Source organism: Pleurodeles waltl, chromosome 3_1, assembly GCF_031143425.1.
Source record: "Pleurodeles waltl isolate 20211129_DDA chromosome 3_1, aPleWal1.hap1.20221129, whole genome shotgun sequence".
NCBI classification, from domain to species: Eukaryota; Metazoa; Chordata; class Amphibia; order Caudata; family Salamandridae; genus Pleurodeles; species Pleurodeles waltl.
The window spans coordinates 1905808995-1905831371 of record NC_090440.1 but is presented as its reverse complement, the minus strand read 5'-3'; the positions used below and the strand labels follow the sequence as shown (position 1 = coordinate 1905831371).

Below are 22377 nucleotides of genomic sequence, written 5' to 3'. Positions count from 1 at the left end.
GTTAATTGCTTTCTGAAGGCTGGAGGCAGAAGGAACTTTCCAGCAGGTGTTTTTAACTTGCACGTTTTTAAGTTATTGTACACAGCGCCCCCAATTCAGTTCGGCACCCGGTGCGGCCGCATCGCTAGCACCGCACTAAAGCCAGCCCTGGATTCAAATAGAAACGAGGACGTGCAGGTACTCACTATTCAGAGTACCTTATTGCTCCCGTCCCGAGAAGTGCCGGTACATTCCAAGTGCAGATACTTAGTACCGAAGCGGCCCTGTCCATCTGAAGCAGTGCACATATATATGTATTCACTGACAGTCGACTAGATTTGCTTCCCTTCCTCGCATCTGCTGGGCGAGCACTTGTGGAGAATGAGCAAGATTGCACGAGTAATAAAGTCTGCGGATCCCTAATCGCGGGCCTCGCTGGCCCCGCCCACCCGGGGAACATCAGATACTGTATGACGTGACCAGGAAGTCGGGTCAAAACTACAGCCCGCGCTGCGCTAGGAAGTCTTGAGTTCCAGGCTTCAAGCTCTGGAAGTAAATATTGTAGAATTATCTGTTTTCGAACACAGTTAATCGGCTTGTTTGTGCAGAGGAGCAGGCTGCTTGTGTCTGACTTCATTTGGTAAGTGCCAGTTTGCTGAGACTGAGTTATACTGACTGTTACAAACCGAAAGCAAATTGGGTTTGTAATCGCGCGCACTGACACGTTAAAGGAGGATACCATTTACTGCGCATTACAGAACTATTTTGCTGTTTGAGCGACGCCAATGCAGACGTTTATGTACCGATACTTTCCTTTAGGAGTGCCTATCTTTTTAAAGGACTGAGTAGCACTTTTCATGACAAAGTGTCGTTTTCTAAGATATTCAGTTACAGCTCGCGCGAAAGCAGAGTTGGAATCGAGCCTATCCTGAAAGCAACTGCAAACTAGATCTACTCTCTAGCATTTACTTATCCTTGGCTACTTACCATATACAATTCTCTTGAACAATAACATGGCTACTTACAGAATTTTTGGTACCTTAGGCCAAAAGGCCTCTAATAAATTGCATGCGACATGACGTCACAGGAAATTACATCACAGTAAGTGTGATCACTTAACTGGAAATCCTCTGGCATTGTTTAAGGTACTTTGCAAGAAGGAGCTGCCGTAGTGTATATAGTAATAAAACAATGAAATCATAAATGATAATATTAACAAAATAAGTAAATATATTTTAAAGTTCTATTAAGTGGCAACGCGTTTTTTAATTGTATTGTATTTCTGTAGTGCTTACTACCCCTGACGAGGCGTCGAAAGCGCTTTTCGGCGAGTAGCACGCTACTCCGGAACCCAAGAGGAATTAGTGGTGGATTCGTTTAGGAAAATATGAGCACAGTATTAATATTATTATGAGTTAATTTGAGCAGAGGATATGTGAGTTTGTTAGTTGGATTGACCAGAGTAATGGAGGGTGAGAGGAGGGAAGAATCCAGAACAGTTTATTGGGAGTTTATACTAATAGGATGAGGCTTGGGGTGAGTAAAGGAGAGCTGGAGGAGGGAAGAGTCTGTGGAAAGGGTTAGGGAGATCGTAATAGCAGTCAGGGTTTTGGATGAGTCAAAGGTGAGATGAATGAGGAAGAATTTAGTAGGGTTGTTTGGGAGATCATGGTAGTAAACTGAGGTTTGGGGTGAGCTAGATGCGCTATATGCGATATATGGATATAAACGTAGCTAAAGAGATATAGAGAGGGTTTTTTTTTGGTAAAACGTGAGGCTGACAGTACTTACAATGAAGTCTCAAATGAAGGATTGTAGTGACAGGTCAGGAATTAACAGATGTACAAAAGTTTAAAACTACACATAATAGTTAACCAGCGATGAGTCACACTATGTGGAAAAGCTTGGGTCAGTTCTTTCCAAAACTTATTTAAAAAATGCCAACTTACCCAAATCATGCTGGAGACCCCTGATTTTTGAAGCAAAAATGGCTTTATTTTAGCTGTTTCCTACTTAAAATGGTGTCTACTTCAATATAAGTAAATGTGCAAAATACAGTCCCCCATTTTTTCACAATCTCCCACTTTTCTGTTTTAAAATGTTGGCATGTTTAATATGTTTTTAGTCCAATGTTAAGTTAAAAATGTCCCCCAGGTTAGTACGTTTTTATATATGCAGTATTTAGCAGAAAACCTAGTGGAAAAGCAGTCGAGCTGTACAGGGTCAAAGTCGCAGGCCACGTGTTGGGAGACATAGTTGGTTTGTGGGATGTTACTGCTTCTTGATGAAGTGTTGTTAAAAGAGGCTAGGATTCAGCTGAATTCAGCTGTTTTCTAAATTGGAGTTGAGTTGAGGAAGTTCAGATAGATATGGTAATATCTTTCCAGGACCTTGGTGCCTAACTGGAGAACAGCTTTTGTTTTTACTTTTTTTGCACTTCTTCGTCTCCATTCTGCTGGTGTCCTGACTGCTTGTGTACAGAGAGCCACCACAGATGATGAGCTTGTCAGTCAGCTAGCGCCAGTGCTGATGAGTTTGTAGATGATGCAGACGGATTTGAAGGTGGTGCAGGCTGTCAAGGAGAGGCTGTGGAATTCCATGAGGGTGGGGTAATGTGGTCAAATTACTTCAGGCCATATGAGCCATACTGCAGCATGTAAGCATACTGCAGCATTGTGGATTAATACTCAAAGATTGTTTCTCAGATAAACAGTGCAAGGTAATGTGTGTGGCGCCTAAGATTGTTTTAGTAAAAAAGACAAGGAACCAAATATAACAGTTGGAAATAGCTTGATTTCTATTTAACGTGTCACTTAAGTCACTGTAAAAGTAAGCAGTAGGATCTACCAAGATAGATGTGAGCTCTGATACTTTTACACTTTTATTTGAAAGATTATAAAACATAGATCAGACCAAGGAGAAGGGCAGCAGAGTGATATACAAACAAAGTATTTTTATTTACAGTTTTCTCTGACAGTGATTAGCAATCTTGTGTTTATCAGCTTATATCTACCTTATGAAATGTGAAACTACCGGAATGCAATGGTATATAGGCTAAAACGGTTCAATGCCATGTGCCCTGAGTCATGGCTTAAAGGCTCCTACCAACCCTCTGCAGCCTTTAAAAGTTCTAATACTAATCTTTCATATACATTTGGGTGGCTCCATAATACACATTCATTTATAAATTAGCACAATGATCGTTTAACTACGTTTTGAGATATATATCCTTTTACTTGCATACAACAATTTTTTTTCCAAATTTTGCAGAAGGCCTACAAAAAACAAGTCTAAATGCAATTAAATGAAGTCACGGTCTGTCTCACTAACCTGCCCTTTTCTTGGGCCAGCCCTCTAGGGTTGCCTACTGGCCACCATTTTACCAGCATGGCAACTATTTTCATGAGTAAACCAGAAGAAAAATTGGACAACGACAAAAGACTGCATTTTTCTATGTTTTCTACAGTAGGACCACGGCTGGCTTGCATATGAATGATAATCCTCAAAAAAATGATGTCCTGGAATGATTACTATAATAATTACATGGGGCTGAAATGAATTCAAATATTCCACTTGTCACCTTTTTTCTTTTCTAAGTGAAACTCCCTAAGTACAATGGTTATGCCCAACACCAGTACATTTGACAGCAGTCTTCACCACCATTGATCATTCTATCTTGAAAATAACCGTAATTAAGTGGGGCTCCAGCGAGGTGGCCAGGTCATCAAATGGATTACATCATTTCTGTCTGACCATCCACAAATTATTAAATTTCCACCTTTTTATTCTGCACCTAAGCAACTGAACTGTGGTATCCTGCAGATGTTCAAAATCTTAATGAATTGTTTTCCCTATGCCAACAGCAACTGGCACATACCAGTAGTCAAAGTCATGATTCAGTCTAGGTTGGTGTACACTAAACCATTTATTTAGCCGTCCGTGAAAAACACCTCCTTCAACTTGTGCAAAAAATGCTGCTTCCTGCCTCATCTTCACCTTTTCAAGATATGGCAGGATACTTCACTGACTACGAATTCGATGTAGCATTTTTCTCAAAACCCTTATGGTCATACATAAAAGATTACAACACCACTGTCCTACCATTCTCACCTTCAGGGTTTGTTGTTCACTTTTGCATCCAAGTAAAACCTCAGACATCACCAATCATTAAGCATGGCACAAATTATAACAGTCACACATAGGGACAGATCTTTCCTCATTATGCCTGCCAAATTGTGACGCTGTCTCCCAGCTGCCTTTTATGCAGAATCTAGTTTAATCAAATTCAGCAAGCCATCAAAAACCGTCTCTTTAACCAATAACTTATATTTTTGTCTTTTCTGGCTAGTTAAGTTACCCTTTGTAGCGCATAATACCTGTTTTATCTGCAGAACTTGGTGCACAAAAGTGAGAAAGCAAGGTACAACTGAAGGCTATTTAGGTTAAGTATATTGAGAAAGTGTGAACCAGATGACTGAATATTTTGCTGTTCATTATACACTAGCAACAAAACTCTGGTCATATTATTGGGACGATTGTGCAATTTCAATCGGACATTTCTAGTAAAACTATTTTAATTGTCTTTTAGCATAAAACAAATGATTAGTTTGTTCTTAACACAAAGCAGATGTTTATTTAGTGGACATGACCATATGCAATCTGTACAATGTGCAACAAACGTTGAAGGAATTTTGTGCATGGGTGGACTGGGATCTGGGAACATTGGCACCAGTTTGCTTACAGGTAAGTAACTGAAATAAGTTATTCTTTAAACTTCAGAAGCAATCAAGAGAAACCTAGGGGTCCCTTCAATGGGTCTTGCAGTGCTCCCACCCATAAACATCGCCGCAAAGCCAGGGTGCAGCTGTTCCTCCCCAGAGCCTTGCTGCCCTTGATCATGTCTGTGAGGCAAAAGAGAGGGAGGTATGTGTTATCGTTATGTTTTGTTATTTGTGTTTTTATAGCGCACCAATCACTTATGAGGGTATGCAGGCTCTCTGTAGACGGTGTATGGGGCGAGCCCTTGAGGGCTTACTCTAACAGGCAGGTCTTCAGCTTCTTGCAAAAGTCAAGAAGAGAGGAGGAGGCTCCAGTGTATTGTGGGAGGTAGTTCCAGATTTTAGGAGCCAGGTATGAGACTGCTCTGCACCCTGCTCTGCTTTTGTTTATGCTTGGGGTGTGTTCTAGTGTGAGACTGTCTAAGCGGAGGTGTCTGAATACTGGTGGAAATGAATGTAGCAGTTCAGGTAGGTATGATCTGTGTTGTGGAGTGTCCTTGGGCCTCACACCAATGATACAGAACTGTGAGTTCCAGGTGAATGCCTACTCCCTTAGGCGTCACATCATAGGACCACCCTGAGAGACACAGGTGGAGGGCCAAGTGTGGCATAGCAGTGGTGCCATGGGCCCAGGTGCAGACAAAGCAAATAGCATAATTCCCCGTCCACTGGATGGACAGTGAAATACACTGGATGGACAGTAAAATACAGTCATGATTTAGGTGCACTAGGCCTTAACCCCACAGAGTCACGGCGCCACTGCGCTTGCCACACTATAGATATTGCCCTCAGAGAGCCTTTTCTCCTTGGCCTCGCAGCCATGGTCCAGTGCTGTGAGGCAAAGAGAAGATGGGCCTCTCCTAGGCCTTGTACCACTGAATTATGACTTAGAGCCCTTGGGGCTAGTGGCCTATCAAAGATGCCATGATCCCTGTTGCAAGCAAATACCCCCCCCCCTCCATCCTCCCCCCCACTTGGTTGTCGGCAGAACAGCCATAATTTGGAATCATTGGATCCCTAGTATCACTAAACCCTGTGGTACCAATGCATCTACTGTTCTGTTGATAGCTACACCATCTAAAAGGGGTATTGTCCTATGTGTCTCACAGCCATGGTCTGGTGCTGCGACACCCATAGGAGGGCACCACTTCCCTGGGCCTCGCATTGCACAACCATGACTGTGAGGCCTAGGGGAGAAAAGGCTTCCCCTGGGCTACGCAATGCTGAAACATGGTTACAAGGCACATAGAAGAGGGGCCAGTCGCATAGCAATGGTAGGCTAGTGCTGGCTCTGCTTATTAGTATATTTATAGTGTAAACTAATAAAGCTGTGGATGAGGTAGAGTTTAAGAAGTTACGGTAAGCAGGAGAAATGACTTGGAAATTGGCTGTCTTTATTTGCCATTAACCACTATTTTACAACAGAATATTAATATATTTGCTGTTGAAAATTTACAAAGTGTATGCTAAATGGTTTTGCCATGTGCAAGGGTCTGTTGTCTTTGGCCGCGGGAATAGGGAAGGCAGTGAAATGTTAACAAACACTAAAAGCCTTTGCATATGTAATTCATGAAACAAAACATTTGCAACGTCTGCTAATGAAGCAATGGGAACGCAATGTGAAGTCTGCTGAATTTCATTTTCACTTATTCAAAATAGAAGCACACGTTGTGATGTCACTAGTCTTTGCAAAAGTTACATCTTTGTTCAGAATTGCTCACTGACGAAGTAACCCCCCTCCCGTTGTTAAAAACAGCAGAACACATTTGTGATTTCACAACCCATTGCTAGAGTTACCTTCACATTGCTTAGAATCACTGAACACATTTGTGATGTTATCACCCATTTAACTTACCGCTGTTAAGAACAGCTTACCAAATTTGTGAGTTCATCACTAGATGTTAATGTTACATTCCCAGTACAGCATCAAACTCGATGTACGCACTCTATCATCCTCAATCTACCTCCTTCCACCGGTTATTGTTAGTCTCCCTCCCTTTGATCAGAATAGCACATTATGGTGTCATCGGTTGTTGGTAAAATTTCCTTCCCATTGTTCTGGTTCTGAATAACAAAGCACTCTGTGATGTCATCCTTGTTAAATTACCTTCCCGTTATTCAGAATAAGAGTGAAGTGAAAGCTCTTCGCGAGATGAGCATAAGCTACCAATTCTGGGTCTGCCCAGGAGCAATCGACAAGCTGTCTCCTGGAACACACTAACCGATCCAAATGCATACAGCGGCTGAAACCACCTACAGAACATAACACAACACAAAACAGACAATGTTGTGATCGCCTCAGTCATTACGAATGTTAGCTTTACACTCTTCAGATTAAATAGCAGAGCACACTGTGATGCCATCATTATAAAGCTGCCTTCCCACTGTTCATTATCTCTGAAGACTTTGTGATGTCATCAGTAGTTGCTGGTTACCTCTCGTTGTTCAGATGAGCACATTGTGAAGTCATCAGTCACTGTTAACATTCTTTTTTTGTGATGTCATCAATCATCTGAAATCTTATCAGGCATTGTTAAAGTTACAGTCCTATTTCTCAGAATATCGGGGCACACTGTGATGTCATCAGGCATCTGTATCATTACCTCCCTATTGCTTAGAGCACATTTTAATGTCCTTGTCTGTGATTAAAGTTACGTTATATTGTTCAGAGTAGGCGGGCACAATGTGCTGTAAATGAGGATTCTCATAGTTACCTTCCATTGGCAAGAATATTAGGTTAGGAAACATTGTGGCAGCATGATTTAGCCTGGGCAAAACAATTCATGACTGAGCGGTAACAGTTCAGTGGTACCAAACTGTAAGACAGCGAGCTGCCGATGCCAAGAGGGTGGGCCTGCTTTGGGACAGGATCTCAAGAGCACACTCATGCCATGGGAAGTAATATAAAAGGCGTACTGAAACTGAGGATTTGGTGCCAAACTCAGAGGAGTTTGTCATCCACTGGTAGATTCAGGAGTCGGTGAAGCTTTGTACCCCACACTAAAGCACAACAAACATCTGCAAAATATCGACACCCAAAGCAGGTAAGACTATTCAATATCCCCTTTCCATAGCTTATGGTGAAAAGTACAGGTGAGGTCTTAAAAGGTGGAGCTAGTTTGCATCAGTACTTTGATTTTTTGGTTTGAAATTGCCCCTTCAAATTATTGATCTCTTAAAGGATAGATCCATATGATTGTCCCTAATAATTTTCCCTTTTCTTTGTTCACCTCTTAAATATTATTTGTCCTTCATTTGCCTTAATGCTGAGATTGAACTTGCCGTTCCTCATTATAGGTTACTTTTTCAACTTATTGATGCTGGAAGGCCTGTTTTTGTTTGTGACTTTGCTTCCTGTGTATGGTGACTGTGTCATACACTGCTGCCAAGACAAAGATGCATATAATAAACACAAGACACCATGGGAGCAATTGAATTGAAAAAACACTTAATAAAATACTCTGAAAATCCTTGTACCTGCTAAGGAGAGGTCAAAAATATAGAAACTGCAATAGAGAATCTCTGCCCCAAGGAGGACGTGTTTCGAGCACGTCTTCCATGAGAAGTAGGATTAGCGAAGAGCAGAAAGCACTGTAGAATAGAACAAACCCAAAGCAAAGGACACAATAACCCCACAGGCCGTGTGCTGTGGGATATGTATTTCCCTGTCATTCATTACTGATAGTCAAATGAGACTTTACCATTTTTGCATATTTTTTTCAGAGATGAAAAGACCTCTGTGACAGTTGAGATTGACTCTATCACGATGGTTCGGATGAGAAAGAGTGGGTCCCATTTTGAAAATGACACAACAAACCATAGGTCAGCCCATCTTAGCTTATCTGCTTATTGAAAGTAGTTTGCTGGTTGAGTTTTTTTCCAGTTTGTGGGTTGTAAGCTTAGGACCGCACTTGTTAACATTTAATTTCTGTGAAATGAGCATCATGGCCAGAAGCTCACCTGCTCATTTATCCAGCAAGACTCCACAGTTTTTCACAAAATGTCTATCCAACTGGAGTACTTTCTACTGGTTAGTTAGTGTTAACTCGTTGGATGAATGACCTGTTTGCAGAAAGGGGCTGCATGCCCCCCCCCCCCCCCCCAGGCCGATCTCGGCCCCGGGGACCCTATCCCCATGGGCCCAGCCATCTCTGCTGGGTGCCTCCCAGGGCACCCTGTGTGCAATGGGACCGCAGGGGGAGCCTCAAGACCCCCACTGTCCCAGCTGAAATCCCACCTCCTGCGGGAGCCAGCATTGCTTTGCACACAGGGATGTGCTTGACAGCTCTGGCCTGCTGGAAGCAGAGTGTTTGCTCTGACTTGGAGGAAGCTGTCAAAGCTCCCACCAAATCAGAGCAAACAGGTGTGTCATGGGGTTGGCACCCTAGGATATAGCAGGAGCCGGCCCTGGGGGCTGGCGGTCCCCAGGGCAGTTAGTGGCTCCATGACGGGGTCCATGCAAACCCCCCTCCAATGTTTATGGTCCCTCGGGCCGTGGGGAGGAGCAAGTCCCGAGGATGCGCAACATCCCCTTATTTGCAATTAATTGCTCCGGGCCGGGGAGGAGGTGGTCCCCTGGGCTGGACATTCACAACAAACCTCCTTCATCATTTTCTTTCAGCCCTGGGGAGGTGGCAGTCCTCAGGGAATGAATAAGCCTTGGGGGGTGGTGCTCCATGCCCCCCCTTCTTTATTTTTTATATGAACCTGGAACCTGGCCCACCCGGGGCCTTTAGTACAACAAGCACAGGAGATCGTAGTTGTGTTTTTTTTTTTTCTTTTTTAAATTGATTAAAAAGTGTTATTTTGCACTGCAACCCCCAACACTAGAGCTAAAGGGTCAGGGTGTCCCTGCCCTGGCTCCTTCTCTTTTTTTTTTTTTTTTTTTTGTACCCTTTTTTCTGAGACTTGAGTCCCAAGATGGCTGCCAACACTTCCTGGTTGAAGTGTTGTCGGCCAATCACATCTCTGCACGGGATCAGGGCAGTCTTCACGAATCCTTTGCACCTCTAGATATCTTTTTCTTTTAATATCTCAAAAACTACAGAACTGATTTATATAAAAAAAACACAGTTTCTGAACCAATAGCTACCTTTCTGTCAAATTTGGTGTAATTCTCTCCAGCAGTTCAGGCTGTAGTCATGTCTAAAATCCCTATGGGAATTAAAATGGGAAATAAGCTCTTTAATTGTAGGTTTAGGGACCCCAGCAAAGATAGTGCACCCATAGGTGCGCTGCTGAGGTGCCCCGTGCTTTTAAACTAAAGTTATATATCAAATTGAACCTTAGTTTTACACATGTCACCCCTAAGGTGTGCCCTAAGTGCTCTTATGAAGGGGCCTTATGAAAATTGTTTTATAACCCCTGGTGAGGTAAAATAGTCAAATGTGTTTTTCCATCACTGTAGTGAATGGGCTCCATAGGCTGGGGAGAATTTATTTTAATTAATAGAGTCCCAATAGGAGCCAGATATTTCAAGTTTGGTATCAAACTGATTGTTATAATAAATGCAACAACTTGCCATTGTTACATTTAATATAACTTGTTCATGGAAAGAGTTTTAGAACTCTCCCTAAAATTGCCAACTTCAGCTCTGTAGTGCCCTTCTCTGATTGACCAGCCCCTGGCAGCCAGGTCAGGCTGCCTTGATGAGGTGTGAAGTGGCCTTGGCTGAACACAAAGGAAGTGCCTGGTGGAGGAGATCTGCTTCAGCAGATGGTGAAACTGGATGGAGGAGAGCAGCCAAACAGGATTTCAAAGGAGGGAAGTACATTTGGAGCAGCTTAGGACCTCCCCCATTTCCTGCAAACCCAGACAACCAGGTGCCCTCTTGATTAGATTAGGAGAGGGTAGGAGATGGATGTGTTATTGATTTTTAGCCACACCATTGGGTGGGCTCAGCCAGACCTAACCTAACCTCCAAAATTCAGTTTCTGCCGTTTTGGATTTTTAAGGAATGTTGCTGCCTGGGATTGATTTTTGCCACACTTCCCAGAAAGTGGTCATCCAAGGGGGTAGTGGCCTGCCTCTGATTGGATAGTTGCCCCTCCCACCCCCGCCTTCCACCTCAAGGGTAAGGATAAATAGGGCAGAGCTGCACCCACAGCTCAGATCCCTACAAGGAACAACATCAGAAGAAGAAGGACTGCCCTGCTGGACCCCTGCCCCGCACCTGGACACTGCACTCTGAAGCACTGCACCAGCTGCACACTTGGGCTTTACCACTACAATGACTTTGCCTGGCTTCAACTGGTTCAAGAAGGGACTTCCTACTTGCTGCATGTGAAAAATAGCCATCAATAGCTGACCATTGTCCAGTGGTCATTTTGGAGTTTGAGCCAGGTCCTTCTGGAAGAAGATCCAGGGCGATCAAAGGCCTTCTGGAAGAAGGTCCAGAATTTTGGAGAGCTTTTGGAAAAAAGCTCCATAAGGGGACCGACCCGCCGTCGTGAGTAAAAGCTGGCTTATGTCGACCGCGACCCGGCCTAACTTGTAGGTTTGTCCCGCTGAAAAGCTCCTGACCCCCAGATGTAAAGGATTTTACCGGGGGCTTCTGGAAAGGCAATCCAAGGCCGTCGACTCGAAATCGGCTTGCTGTGGAAGGTCATCCGTCATCAGAGAGAAAAAGCTAAAAAAAACAGACAATTTCCGAATGTGAAAAGTTGACCGCGACTTCCTGTGCAGCATATTCGAGGAGGGCACGAGGGACGTCGGATCGAGATTCAGCTTCAGCCCGGACAACGATAATATATATACATATATAGGCATCTTCTGGGAACTGTGTGGATTTTGTGCTCTCCATCATTGAAACTCTCAAGCATCATGTTGCATACGGTGTATGCTTCCGAAATAGAAATGAATGTGCCACAGAGGATCAACATCAGCTCCTCCCTCACAGCCGATTGTTGCCCTGTTACATCACATCCGTTTAGGCACTGTAAATAATTCATAGAAAGTGCCAGGTCAAATACATGGAAATTGTCTCGCTAGCCATATGACGCTTCTTCCCCACAATATACCATGCAATCCAGAACACCACCAAATGTATAATCAGAATACCAGAAATCTAAGACTTGAATCGGCTGAGGCAAAAATCTGCAGCATGCATTCTATGAGTTCATTCAGATGCAATCTTTCTTTTTGTACTGAGGTCAATCTGGCCACACCCCAACGCTCACTGTAGACCATGACAACACTTTAAAGAACATTTAATTCACTTATCGCAGATTTAAAAAAAAAAAAAGTTGTAGACATCAGACATATAACATCAGAACATGCCTGGATACTGTACATTTCATGTTAAGTGGTCAAGATTTCACCATCCAGCATTGAAATTAATTTTGTAGCCATTGTTTTAAAATGTGTTTTAAAAAAATATCTAATTCTGTATTTTTTCGGGTTAGCTACTTCAGATTTTATGTACCACAAGATTTTAATAATTTGTATTTTTGAATGATCTTTGTTTTTCTGTGCCGTATGTCTAATCTGTGATTTCACATGGTGTTTAGTTTTGGTATTGCAACCTGGTGTTGGACATTAGATAAGGATTTTGTAAACCAAGCAATAATTATTTAATTTTGGCTTCTGCATTGTGATAGTCCAAGATGACGCACGTCATTCACAGGGTCTTGGAGGTGTTTAACAATGTTTCTTGTGAGTTCAGGGGTTCTTCAGTTTTGGTCCTGTCCAGAGACATAAGTAATATAAAATCGATTTCTGCCATCTGAGGGGCACTAAGGTTATTACGAGCAGGAGCAAATTGTGGGCTAAATAAGTGCCTCCTAAAGCAGTGCCTAGCTCTTTGTTATGTAGATGATTACAGCAAACAATCAGTCTACTGTGCCTTTCTGCGATAATTGAGGTATGCCTGTCTCTTGAGGTTGTTGTGTCCAGTGTTTGTTTGATAGAGACATCTAGCTGAGCAGCAATGTAGTGCAGAACAAAGAGCTTGAGGCCTGATGATGGAAGATACTTTACAGTGAGACAAGAGTGTCAGGTAAAGAAAGCACTCCAACAAAACTCTTCTTTCATCAGGTTAAGTCACCCTCTTATTCCTAGGACTGTTATACTGGGTAGTAATCTGGGCTGGTGCCAGGCATGGGCAGTGTGGGCAGCTGCCCATGGCCCTGCGCCTGCTCACAACTAAGGGTCCTTGCACCACATTTTAAAAAACTTCAGTGTTACAAGGCTCAGGGAGGGTCATTGGTTCAGAGCTGTAAAGCCCAAGGGAGGGACCCCCTCCCCTGGGCCTCACAGCCATGGGCTGAAAGGGCATCAAAAATCTAATTGCTGCATCTGCATGATAACAGCGATTAGATTGGGGGCCCTTGGGTGTGAAGTGAGCTTTGCCCTTGCATGAATGAAAAGCAGGGTGTCTGTCAGGGCTCACAACATAATAAATAAAGATGTCCCATTACCTAGGATGGAGAAAAGAGAGTCGAGCATCATCAAAATAAAAAACACACACACTGCTTCAATACACAGTAGCGTTTTATGTTGGTACATGGAATTCTATGGCGTAATGTGGCACATTTTGAGATAGTATTACCTCATTATATTGTCATTGATCAAAATACAGCAATAAGCAATATAAAGGTGACCAGTGAACCTTAGCCGAGGTCTTTCCACTTGCAGCAACAAGAGTTGCTGTGTTTTTAGTAACATTTAATGCATGTGAGCTAGAAACAAAAGTAATTTAAAAAAAAAAGCCACAGATTATGGAGCAGATGGCTTTTGCTGCAAACGTGACGAATCCATAATGATTCAGAAATCGCAGCAACCGGAAAATTTATTAGTTCCAGTGGCCCTGACTAAGAGGCATGTCAGGGTTCAGTTGTATCCTGTATGTGAGCTACATTGTCATTAAACATGTAGCAAAATTACAGTCTATTACATCAAAAAATGAAGTGTTCTACAGCACGCATCCTGACTGCATGCATTTGAATGTGTTCTGGTGTGTGATGATAGAGGTTGGTGAAATAAAGCATTTGCCTAGGATCACACATTTTGGTCAAGCAGGGAAGCTGGGATTGATCCTAGATTTTCCAGTTTCTCATTGTGCAATCCAACCACCAAGTGGGTATTGCATGAAAGTTTTTTTTTTTTATAAAGAAATTTTATCAAATTTTGCATAGAACAATTATGAATACAGCACAACATGATGCCAACGGGCATCAAAACAATACAATAATGGTCAAGTCCTCGGTCCCTGCTGCTTTCATCACTAATGTTACTCACCATCCCCTCTTAAAGGCCCGCTACATCCTCCCATTTCCCCCATATCTTCTTGTGTTTGTGTAAGCAACCTCTGGCCTCGTACACAAGTCTCTCTCGCTGCGCACACCAATCCACTCCCCGTCTCCACTTAGTCAGTGCCGGAGCCACCCTGGCCTTCCAGTCTGCCATTATGTCCCTTTTGGCCACCAGACATGCCACCCCTAAGAAGGACCGATCTGCTCTTCTTAGCTCTGTATCTCCCATTACCCCGAGAAGGAGGGGCAATGGCGACCTCTTTACCTCCTTCTGTAGGGCCTCAGATATCTCTTGCACCACCCTTTCCCAATAGGCCATTATAATCGGGCATGTCCATACCATGTGGTAGAAATCCTCTGTATGATACCTGCAGCGGGGGCATTCCGCTGTGGGGCGGAGGCCTGCTTTATGTAACATGGCGGGTGTGAGGTATGCGGTGTGAAGGAAATAGGATTGTATTAAACGGAAGCGTGTGGCCATTGTTAGGGAGCGTGGGGCCATTAGTGCTTCTGTCCAGTCCGCTTCTTCCATGGGTCCCACCCAACTCTCCCACCTTTGGTGAAGCTCTCTCAGGGGTCCCCCAGTGGCGGTGATTAAGGAGCGGTAAATCTGAGAAACCCCTCCCCTTCCCAGGACTCCCATCAGTGCCTTGGCTTCCATGGGGCTGTGCTCAGGTATGGTGTCTCCTGTCTGCAGGTGAACTAGTAGGGCATGACGTAGTTGGAGATATCGATGGAATTGTGTTTTGTTTAAGGAATATTGTTTCTGGAGGTCTTGAAAAGATCGTATATGTGTCCCTCTCCAAATATCTCCCAGCGTGGAGATCCCTATGGTGTCCCATTTCTGGAAGCCCTCCAGACCTGCTACATGTATCAGCTGCTTCCCCTGCCATAGCGGGGTTTGTTGGGTTAGGCGCCCCCACCACCCCGTCACTTTCTGGGCTGTACGCCATCCCAGAAGTACCATTTTGGTCACATCTGGAGTATCCCGGGGTATCGGGCTCCCGTAGAGTATGTCAAGGATCTGTGGGTAGCCCATTGTCTGCAATTCTAGTTGGTATGCGGGGTCTGTCCATCCACCTCCCATCCAGTCATTAATTACAAGTATTTGCATCGCTAGATAATAGTATTGAATATTCGACATGCCCAGTCCACCCTCATAAACATCCCTCTGACAGGTTTTTAGCGACAGTCTTGTACGTGAGCCACTCCATATGAATTGGCGTGCTAAAGAATCCATCTCCCTGAACCATCTCACGGGGAAGGGGTGTGGAAAATTCTGCAGGAGGTATAAGATCCTGGGGAGAATCATCATCTTGTACAGCGCTATTCTACCAAGTAGATTCAGGGGGAGGGCCCTCCAGCGCAGAAGGTCGGTTTTGATTTTCTTTGAAAGCGGCGTGACATTGAGTTCCCACGCTAGCTCGGGGAGAAGTGAGATATGTATCCCAAGATATTTAAAGCTGTTTCTCCGTATCGGGATATTCCATTGCAAATCTATACAGTCGTGTGAGCGATGAAGGGGGATCAGTAAAGATTTGGCTGGGTTCAGGGTCAGCCCTGAGGCTTCCGCAAAAAGTCTAAGGATCTCTAGGACGCGTGGGCCGCTTTTGGATGGATTAGAGATATACAGGAGCACATCATCTGCGTACAAAGCCACTCTGTCTTCCGAACCAGAGGGCCAATGCCAGCCCTCGATCAGTGGGTCGCCTCTCATTAATATCGCCAGTGGCTCTATCACTAGTGCGAAGAGCAGGGGAGATAACGGGCATCCCTGTCGAGTCCCACGACCAATGGGGATTGGGTCGGAGACTACTCCGTTCACCCTGATTTGAGCCGTCGGGTTAGAGTATAGGAGTTTCACCAGTCCCCGGAATTTAGGTCCGAGCCCGTTTTTACATAGGACCTGATTGAGGAAGGACCAATCTACCGTATCAAAGGCTTTTTCGAAGTCGAGTAAAAGCAGTGCCAACTGCGTATGCGATAGCACTTTGCGGTGCGCCAAAGCAAGATGTAATCGTCTGATGCAGTGGCTTGTGCTACGAGTGGGCATAAAACCACACTGGTCAGGGTGCACCAGCGTGGGCATTACCTCCCTCAGTCTGGCAGCAAGGATCGAAGAGAGCACCTTGACTTCCACATTTAGGAGCGAGATAGGCCGGTACGCTGAACATTGTCGTGATGGGGGTTGAGTTTTGGGGATCACCACAATAGTGGCTTGATCAATCTCTGTTGGGAAGCGGCCTTGATTCTCCGCTTCTTCGTACATGTTGAGCAGGTGGGGACCCAGAATATCGCTACATTTACTATAAAATTCCGCTGGAAAGCCGTCGGGGCCTGGTGTTTTGCCTGATGCCAGTCCCGATATTGCGCTGCAGACTTCCACAAGACCGATGGCCTCGTCCAGTCTGTCTCTCGCCTCTGGAGTTACCACGGGAAGGGTAATCTCATTTAGTAGGGGGGACTCTCTCTCTCAACAGCAGGGCGTGGATGCCTGGCGTATAGACGGGCGTAGTAGGAGGCGAAGCTATGTGCGATTTCCACTGCTGTTTTGACAAGGGTGTCTGAGTCATCTAAGATCTCCGGTATAATACTGTTAGCCATGGGGCGGGTGGCCAGCCAATGCAGTAGTTTCCCGTTTTTATCCCCCCATCCATAAATTCGGCTTGCTGAGGCTCTCCACATGTGCTTGGCCGAATCTAGCATTATATGTTTAATATCTTCTCTTACCCTGGTCAGTTTCCTCATGGTCGTGGCCGATGCCAAGTTTATATGTTGGCATTCGAGTCCCCGGGCCTTGTTCTCTAGCTCGGTGATTTGGGAATTATGATCTCGTTCACGGGACCGAAGAATGCTTCTGGCATGTCCTCTAATAGTGGCCTTGCAAGCAGCCCATAGCATTCCTGGGGATCGAACCGAGCCTTCATTTAATTCGAAATATTGGTCGAGGTGCAACCTGATCTCTTGGGTGTACTCTGTATCTTGTAAGTGCCACGCGTTCAAGCGCCACATAGGCCGTCTGGCAGGGTCTGCTCTACCCAGCCGGATCCGTATTGGCGCATGATCGGAGACCCCCTGTGGAAGAATCTCAGCTCCTGCTACTTTTAAGAAATCTAGGGCGGGCATGAATACCAGGTCTATTCTGGATTGCGTCTGGTGGGCTGCCGAGGTATGTGTGTATTGGCGCTCCCTGGGATGCCAGGTGCGCCACACCTCACACAAGCCAAGGCTCTCCGCCCAACTACTTAGGGCTGAGGCCCGCTTGGATCTATGTATGGTAGCTTCCCCAGAAATGTCCAGCCTTGGGTCAAGGACCGCGTTGAAGTCGCCTCCCAGCAGGGTAGTTCCTTGGGGTAATCCTGAGGTTACTCGGTGGAGCGAAAGTAGGAAGGAGTCGTGATTTGCCGGGGGCGCATAGGCGCACACCAAGTTTAGCGGTTGTCCGTGAAGAGTCCCCGTGACCACCATGAATCTACCTTGTGAGTCAGATTGCGTGGAAGTGATTACCATGGGCAGAGATCGGTGGAGCAGAATGGCCACTCCTCTAGAGCCTCTGGAAAACCCTGCATGATATACCCTATCGTATCCTCCTCTCGCAAGCATAGGGCATCTGGACCCAAGAAGATGGGTCTCTTGTAGTAGAACTACTGAGGGAGAATACCTGCGGAGGCTGTTAAATACTGCCGATCGTTTGATCTTGTCTAACAGGCCGTTTACATTCCAGGAGAGGACCTGGGTTACTGAGGACCAAGCGTTAGGTGTAACACTGTTGGGCATGTTTGGATGTGCGGGAGCAAGCCCAGGGATGACCGTTTCAGACATGACCGTAAAATTTTAAATCTACAAACCAGGCTAACCAACTTGTCGCCTCTTAAACCTAACTTGAACTTCCCCTCCCCCCTAAACTCCCCCCCTCCCCATACTCTTCCCCCCCCCCCCCCCCGGAAGCATCTGTCGCCCATGTACCCAACCAAAACCAGACAGCCAGTAAAACTGTCATTGGGGTGGAGTGGTGGACCCCTCCTTTCTTTCGGATCAATTGCAATTAGTAGTCACAAAACAAGCGTTCAACACCATACTCTAGGAAGCCTCCGGAGTCATCAATGTTAATCTCGCTAGGGGTCGCCTGAGAGGATCAGGCGAAGCCCGAATCCCCTTACGTCTCGCGCAGGGGTCCTACATCTCCTGTCAGCCGAGTACCGGAGACTGACTCAATCGCCCATCCTCGGCGGGTTGGGACGGTGTTCGGGCCACCGGAAGAGTCTCAATGTTAGATTTAGTCTGAGGACCAGAGTCCCGGGCTGCTTCGTTCTCTGCAGGAGCGATCGTGTCTTTCTGTCTGCCTCTCCGGGATCTGGTGCGCCGCCTGCTCCTCCGGGGCCCCTCTGATGGTGAGGGCCCGACATGTGGGGTTCTTCCAGTGGTCCCGGGGGGACCCTTTCGGGCTCCAATGCCCTCCTCCGTCAGCCAGTCCCAAGCCTCCTCCGGGGAATCAAAAAAGTAAGCTTTCCCAGTCATGAGGACTTTGAGGCGAGCGGGGAAAAGGAGCATGTACGAGAGCTGCATTGCCCTTAGTTTTTGCTTAACATGTTCGTACGACCTACGGCGGGTCTGGACTTCTCTGGTGTAGTCCGGGAAAATTAGGATTTTGTGGTTTTCCCACTGCGTACCATCTTGCCGCCTTGCTTCCCTGAGGATATTGTCTCTGTCCTTAAAGTTAAGGAATCGTGCGATCATCGGGCGCTTCGGACCGCCCGGAGGTGGGCGAGGCGCGAGCGCCCTGTGGGCTCTTTCAATTGCAAACAAGGGCGAGAGGGATTGGTCAGGCATCCAAGATTTGATCCACGTCTCCAGGAATTCGGCGGCCTTGTCATCCTCTATGCCCTCCGGGAAACCTATGAAGCGTAGGTTGTTGCGCCTGGCCCGGTTTTCCGCATCTTCTGCACGACGGTGAAGCTCGCCGGTTCGGGACTGCAGCTGGGCTACTTTGGCTTTGAGGTCAGACAAATCAGTTTCGGTTTGGGAGACTCGGGTTTCCACTTCCGTAATTCGGGTTACAGCATTTCTAAGGTCCTGTCTGATGAGGCCCATGTCCACTCGCACCTCACCAATTTTCGTTTCCACGGCTATCTGCGGTGATTTAATAGCTTGGAGAATGGCACTCACCCCGTCCGGGGTTGAACCCCCACCAGCCACTTCTCCCCCTCCTCGTTGGCCCGTCGCAGTCGTGAACTGGTCGATTTTTTTGTTGGGAGGGCGGAGGTTGTTTGTTCGTTTTATCCTTCCCCCATCGTGGCACTTGAGGCGGGCGTCAGGTGGGCCACACCTTCCTTAACGCGGTTTCAAGCCTGAGAATTTAGTGCGTTGTTAAGTACCATGGACTGTGGGTGGGTTCGCTGTGTCTGATCACGTAAGGACGGCCGGCAATTACATTGTTGGCCCCTTCTTTTCAGCTCCTTTTCTCGCTCTCTCCACCAGTTGGGGGGGACCCGTCCGAGACCCAGACCCAGGTCTCTCCACCTTAAGGGCTCTGCGACTCCATTGTAGGCCTCGTGCCGTCGCGATCGCGCTCTCGATCTCTCAGGTCGTTCCGACCAGGGTCTAAAGTCAACCAAGCACGACCCGGAACCCAGGGTATCCACTTGCCTCAAGGTGCTGCCCTCCACCGCTCGGCCCGCAGTCCAGATTTTGCCGCAGTCCAGCTCGCGCTCCACCCGGGCTCAGGCCCGAGAGAGGCCGGAGCCAAGTCCCCAGGCCCCGGAGTCCCCTCTTGTTGCTACAGGGACGGGGGGGGGGCGGGGGCGTCACCGCTCGTCTTCTCCTTCCACCCCCCCGGTCTTCTATTCACTTCCCTGCCCCCCCGGGCACCACTCCGCTTTTCAGCTGGGTCCTGGTCCCCAGCACGCCTTCAAATTTAAATTCCCCCCAGCAGGGGGATCTCGGGGGCCAGGGCCTCCGCCACGGCCCCAGCGCAGCACCGCAAGCCGCCCAGGCGGTCAGGGAGGGCCCCCGGTCCTCCGGGTCACACTCGCGCCTCGCGCGCCGGTGCGGCGCCGCTCACCCCGCGCCCCCTCCACGACAGGAGGGCGGGGGGGCCCGCCGGCGCCCCCGCGGCAGGGATCCACCTTCGGGGCGCGCCCCAGCTCTCTCCGGGCCTCTCGCCTCCAAATTTAAACTCCCCGCAGCAGGGGGATCTCGGGGTCCAGGGCCTCCGCCACGGCCCCAGCGCGGCACTGCAAGCCGCCGAGGCGGTCAGGGAGGGCTCCCGGTCCTCCGGGTCACACTCGCGCCTCGCGTGCCGGTGCGGTGCCGCTCACCCCGCGTCCTCCTCCACGACAGGAGGGGGGGGGTCCGCCGGCGCCCCCGTGGCAGGGAACCACTTTCGGGGCACGCCCCCAGCTCTCACCGGGCCTCTCGCCGCCTCTCAGCCCGCGGCAGTGAACTTCGTCGGGCCCCCAAGCCCACCTCAGATCCGCGGGGTGCATCTCGCAGCGGCCACCATCTTGAGCTCCTCTTTACGGGAGCAGCCGGGTCGCCGTATGAGGGCGAGCCGCCGGCTTTCCATCGATTCGCCCCAACAAACTTCTCTACGGGTCCCCGGGACACCGGGGCGCCATGTACAGCGTTTTTCCGCTCTTTTGGACCACAGTGGTTAAGGGCGGATGACGGAGGGGTCCAGAGCACTCTCAGAGTGCGACCGCCATCTTGACGTCCGAAGCCACGCCCCGCATGAAAGTTTAACGCTTGCTCTTTAGTTCTTAGATGATGAGACTAGAGTCTGAGTGACAGGCAGGGTCCAATTGTATTTTTGACAGTTTTACATAGCACAAACATTGGCCATGTACATAAGGCTCATTTTGGACTCTGGTTACAAGAGCACCTTGAACTGAGCAGAGATATTCCTCTGGCTAGAGTTTTCAGTGGCCTTCCCACCTATAATACCATGCAAAAGAAAGTTTTGTTAGGAGGGGCAGAATCCATGCAAAAATGGAAAAAACATTCAGAGGGTGTGAGGGTAGAAGGGGAGAGATGGATGCAAAGGAAGAGAACAGCTGGATTAAGGAAAGAGGCTAGCTAAAAAAAAGAGTCGAAAAGAGCAGCAAATGGAGAGAAGATGTGGATGTAAGAGGGGCAGAACTAGCAAAAAAGGCTGGGGAAAAGGGAGCAGTTGATGTAAATGTGGCAGAACCAGCAAAAAAGTTGAGGCAAGAGAAGGCGAGAGGTTGGGTGGAAATTTGAGGGGAAAGGAGTAGAGCACCGAGGGGGAAGATGGATGCAAGAGTGGCAGAATCAAAGAAAAAATGTAAGGTGACTGTGCTAACAAAGACATCTGGTTCATTGCCATGTGCAGATTGGCAATAGGCCGGTCAGGGCATGCACGTTATGATGTGTGCCTCTTCCCACAACAAATAATCCCAAACCCCAAGGAGTTACAGTGAGGCATGGGAAAGTGATTGGCTTTCAGGAACACAGTTAGAATTGGCCTCCTGTGGGGAGTTAGGAGAAGAAGGAGCAGTGTACAGGAGATGGTGGGGCTGTGGTGGAGGAGAGCAACTGAGGGGCCACTCCATAGAGTACATTATTGCACACTGAGTGATCTCCCTAACACTGAGCTTATCCAAGTAGGTAACCAGTAGGTTGAGGAAGAGAGGTCTTTCAATGGAGTCTGGAAGAGCAAACATGTTTGGTTCGGTACCTGGGGACTGAATGGATTGACTTCTGGATAATGGAAAAGGTATTGCATTCAATTACCACTTTAACCAAGATTCCATGGATTTACCTGAGGGGCAGGCACAATTTCGGTATTACTTCTAAAGCTAAATATGAGTCGAGTTGCATTGTTATGTCCATTTGGATTTGGCAAGTGTCTACTCAGATATTAAGGGCGTTACAATTATTTTTAAACTGTAAGTCTCTGGTATTACTTTAGTGTTTGTCTGCAAGTCATATACCACCTCCCCCTACCAACCGATTCCACATCGCTACATTTCCTTTCCATTTAGCTGTAAACTGTTTAAAGTCTACTTCAGTACGCCATTTTTGTTTTGTTGGTTTAATGTATCTCTTTAGTGACTGGCTCCCACTGTAGCTTTGGCAGTCTTTTTGTCCCAGTTCACAAACTGTTTTTCCTTTAAGCCATTCATTGTATAAATCTTTAACTTATTTCAGTTCTTTGCATCTTTTAAAAATAGAGTTGCAGGGGTGTGGAATTCATCTAGCCCAACACCCAGGACATATTGTTGGGGGTCAAGGAGAACAACGTTTCATGTTTATTTTGTCCTTGGACAAGTAGGCCCAACCCCCTGCAGCTCCAAACCTTTTGGCTGCCAGTTTACAGTACCACAACATGGAGCAGGGAAGGGAATTGT

At 46.9% G+C, this 22377-nt stretch overlaps 1 protein-coding gene across 4 annotated transcripts in view; it reads left to right on the top strand.

Moving 5' to 3' along the window:
* Window positions 1–447: 447 nt before the first annotated feature.
* The window catches only part of LOC138285741 (caspase-8-like), a 188743-nt gene continuing 166813 nt past the window's right edge, over window positions 448–22377 (top strand). For 2 of the 4 annotated variants that reach the window (XR_011201638.1, XM_069226073.1), the window contains exon 1: window positions 450–619. The gene's annotated coding sequence lies outside the window, so the exon portion shown is untranslated. Of the gene's footprint in view, window positions 620–22377 lie in introns of all 4 variants that reach the window. The other 2 variants (XM_069226074.1, XM_069226072.1) reach the window with 2 other exon arrangements.